At 34.9% G+C, this 4,694-nt stretch overlaps 1 protein-coding gene across 14 annotated transcripts in view; it reads right to left on the reverse strand.

Moving 5' to 3' along the window:
* The window catches only part of Pcdh7 (protocadherin 7), a 430,160-nt gene that overhangs the window by 257,282 nt on the left and 168,184 nt on the right, over positions 1–4,694 (reverse strand). The window lies entirely within an intron of this gene.

The following is a 4,694-nucleotide window of genomic DNA, read 5'->3' on the forward strand; positions in this document are numbered from 1 at the left end:
TATACAAATAATTATAACATAATTATAAAAATAAGAATTTACCAGCATTAAATTCTGAAGTGGAAATGATTAGTGAAGTGTAGAGAATCTGTTTGTCACTGAAACTGTATTAAAAATAATGTCTCAGAACATGTCTAAATATTTTCTTATTACATGGGCACATTCATAACTTTAATCAAATTATTAAAATAGTCTATAATATAAAACATGTTATCAGATTAGAAGCACAAAATTATTTTTAAGAGAAAACTGAGAGAAAAATGATGATGCTTGTTTGTTTGTAATTTCTACTTCCTGTTTCTTGTGAAAAACTACCTTCGGAACGATGCCAACATCTGCAGGTGGCAGAATCATGACTATGTAAATACAACGGAGACATAATCTGTTCAATATTGCATATCATTTTGACAATGATTCTTTTATTATTCATTGGTCATGTTCCTTCCCAAAGGAAAAAAAAGAGTACAATCCAAATTAAGAATCAAGTGCAAGAACCACATCTCCACGATGCCACTATTAAACTCAGTACAGACAGACTGAAAATTAAGAGACCAATTTATGTACTTTCAAAGACACTGTATTTGAGTGGTAAGATTTCATCTAGAACATAGGAAGAAATTTTGCAAAAAATCTTTTGTACATCTCATTTGATCACAGTTCTAAATGTAAAAATGTCTCAAATAAATATGTTCCTCGTCAGTGTCCTTATCATATGGCTCTCCTAAAAACAATTAATCTCACTGTTTCTATGCCTAGAAATTAGAGTTAGGATACAGCTCCATCCATTTTAACAGACAAACAAAGGAAAGAACTAAGAAAATAGGGAGCAAAGGAAGAAGGAAAACAACAAAAGAAAGAAATATGGGAAAAGCTGAGGAAGGAGGAAAGAAAAGAATCACAGAGACTGAATTTTCAATACTAAATACAAACGTGAAAGAAACCATAGGAATTGAGCTATTACTTCATTTTAGAATTGCCTAATGTTTAGTATTCAATTTCTCTGGGTGCTATTAAACATATACATTTGATTTTTCACTTTGAAGATGTAGTTAATTCAGGGTCTTGTGCCTAAGCTAATTTGACGAATGTTGAGGTTCGATTTTGCTATGTATTGTAATGCTAAACGCTGGCCCTCAAGACCTGGTTGTTCTCAAGAAGGAGAGAATCTGCAAGTAGACCCAAGTGATATTATGTGAACTTGCCTCCCTAGTCATCCTTGATTGGTGAATAGATGCCTACAGCTGATAGCTGGGCAGAATTGAGATAAGGGAGGATTGGGGTTCTCAAGCATGGAGTCTGAGACGAACCATGAAGAGAGGAAGGAGGAGGAGAAAAGCAAGAAGCCTTGGGTTAGGTGAGTCTTAAAAGCATGGCCGTAATTTCTGGCCAACTGAAGTTAAGAGCAGCCTAGATGAAGCAGGGAAAATTATACTTTGTTGTTATTAATGAGGAAATAGACACTATTAACTTAGAGAGCAGATATCTGCCCAGCTCTACTGATGATTAAGTCTTATTATGATAATAAAACTTGTGTCTCTTTTATCAGGAAACTGAATGAGCAAAGGTGGTATAGAAGTCCTGATTGAAATTAAACTATTTCTACAATAGACAAAACTTTCAAATAACATTTACAAGAACACAGCAAATATTCAAAACAAGAAATACATCATATTGGAGTTTTAAGGTAAGTTTTCTTAGCAATAAGCACATCTCTTGGTTCATTTGGCCAAGAGTTCTTACACGCCATACTATGCGATCCAAATACAGTGTGGGTAAAAGTACACGGTTGGTAAAGTATTTTCTCTTAGTACACGGATTCCATTCTATTCTTCCAAACATCCTTCAAACTAGATAAATTCACTTGACTGATTTGTGAGCAGCAGCATATGTATCAAGGTTATTTAGATACTAATGTTTCAAAGCCAGATCATTGATATTTCTGTCATGAGTTTGGGTTTGCAGGATGTAAGTAGATGAGAAATAAGAAACAGACGCTCAGAGACGGTGGGTTTTTGTTTGTTTGTTTGTTTGTTTTATTGGTAGAATACATGGGGTGATAGTGGGAAGGAATCTAAGAAGACCATCTATGAAAAGAGAAAGACCCTGGGAATATATAACATACCAAATCTAGAATCTATTTAGAGAAAGATGGTCCTAAGAAGGTAGGAGTTCATCTATCAGCCTAGAACACAGGCTTGCTTCTGCCTCTCTTTTATTTCAAGCTGTATTACTATCTTATTTTTATTAAACACCAGTGTGTTGCCTTAGGCATGTCTTTCTTTGATAGCTACGAATTCTTACTATATAACTCTTGCTTATCAATACAGGAAGGGTTGGTAAAGTATTTTCTTTTTCATAAGATTCTTACTACTTCTTGACACTTACTACATTTCTTCCCTAATTATTTTCTGATTTTGACACTAGAAAGTGCCCGTCCTTCTTAGCTGAAACCGATGTTTCACACACACTAGCCTGACATTTGTTTGACCTTGGCCTGTTAAGTTTTCTGCTCCATTTTCCAGTATTATTCCAATCAATGACTCTAAATCTTAAGTCCTAGACCAACTTTGTCATTATAACGTAGATATCCTTTCTTTTCCTTTCACTATTCCTATAAAAGAATGCTTTGTGTACATTTCATAACACCCCCCAAACACTGTTAAGAATGTTTTGGCTTAACAAAATTAGTAAAAACTTTAGTGCATTTTTACCTATTGTATTATATCTTATCCTTATTACAAATTATACAATCAAGATAAATGACACACTTTATGTGTCCAAGTAGATATGTTTAAACTCTTAGGTTTAAAGTATTTAAAACCCCAACTTCCCAAAGAATATACCCTAAAATTTGCATATCATATAATAAACATTTGCAGTATATGAGCATGGTATCTTTCCAATGGTGTTTAAGTGTTATAGAAGTACCTATAATCTTTTCGTAAATAGTCTTTAAAACATTTTTTGGATCTTAAATATAAAAAGGTAATAGGAACAGTTGTTCTTCATTTCTCACATCTTATGTATATTAATCCCAAAATAAATATACATTTAATACTTCACATACTTGAAATGTTTACTGCAACATTGCCTATAAATAATTTCTATTTTAATATATTCTCCTATTCACTCGATGGAAAAGTTAAGAATATCTACACTATAGATTGATGTCAATGCATGTGCTACTGTTTCAGACTGATGAATGTCAGTGGCTGATTTGGATTTCCTAACAGTGACTAATCCTTCCCAGATCTCACAGGAACATCATCAGTACCCAAAAATGTCAAAGGCATACTTGGTTGTAGTTAGCACATGCATGTATAAGAGCATCTGAATAGCAGAAGCTATTTCCATTACTAACAGCACAAGAATGAAGAGTTATAAGAAGTATTCACAAGTCCAAATGCAATAACAGGGCAAATGTCTAGTATCACCAGGGCTTAGGAATGTTCAGTGAACTTTACTGAATGAAGAAATGGTAACTCTGTGTAGAAAAAAAAATTAGCCGTACTTACTTCTGAAATTAAAACCCTTAGGCTAAGCACAAAGTCACTAGGAATTAAATGACTAAATCTATTCCATGTGATTCTCAGCAAAACATATGTGTCCAAACTTGAGAAAATTTTGTCTACCTAGGCAGAAGAAAGTGAATAATTAATCTAGAGAGGCCGAGCACAACCCTCTAGGAAAAGGAGTGAAGCAGAAAAAAATAGCTTTGGTATTCTTCCAATCAGGACACAAAGGGGATATGTGACTTGGACAGTGGCTAAGTTCTCCATTTCCTCTGCCTTTAAAGAGATGATTTTTCAATAGTTTCTGTTAGGGATTAAATCAAACTGCCCTACATCTTAATGTTGAAGTCTTAAATACTCAGTACCTCTGCCTGTGACCTTATTTGGAAGGCCTTTGCAGAGGTAACAGAATGAGAGTGAGCTCATTATGGTGGGCTCTAATCCAGTATAAATGATGGCCTTCTTAAAAGGGAAAATCTAGACATAGAGATATGCACACAGGAACAATGCCAGGTGAACTGGAAGGAGCTTAGACATGCCAAGGAAGGAGAGCTAGGGCAACTCGTTCCTCACAGCCATCAGGACAAATCAGCCTTAAGAACTCCTTAAGTGTGAATTTCTTGCCTCCAGAACCAAGACAATACATTTTGGTGGTTACAACCATTTAGTTTTGATACTTTGAAAGGGCAGCCATACTAATTAATACTCTGAAGGTTCTAATGTAGAAGTGAGTCAAAGAAATGGGAGGTCTGAGAAGATCTTTAAAACATAGTCTCTGCTATGATAGAAGACATAGAGAAAACCTTTCCAAATTTCACCATGCCAAGGACTAGGTAGATGGCTCAGTTGGTAAAGTACATACAGTAAAACTGTGAGGTTCTGAATTTGATTCTTATTACCCCCATAAAAAGTTGAATGCAGTAGTCTGACTAATACCAGGGCAGGGGAAGTAGTGATGGGAGGAATCCCAGTGCCCATTGGGCAATACCTTTGCTGAATTTATGTTCCAAAGTTCCTAATGAGAGGCTATTTCTGAAAAGAAAAGGTGGATGGATTCTAAGGAATGACATTTGGAAATGACCTGTAGTTTTCACACACATGTGCACACATGTACATATAAAACCCCTCCTCACAAAATGCACAAATTTTACTACATAAATGAAGCACTGGTGTGCACTAAGT

Source organism: Rattus norvegicus, chromosome 14, assembly GCF_036323735.1.
Source record: "Rattus norvegicus strain BN/NHsdMcwi chromosome 14, GRCr8, whole genome shotgun sequence".
In the NCBI taxonomy this organism is placed as follows: Eukaryota; Metazoa; Chordata; class Mammalia; order Rodentia; family Muridae; genus Rattus; species Rattus norvegicus.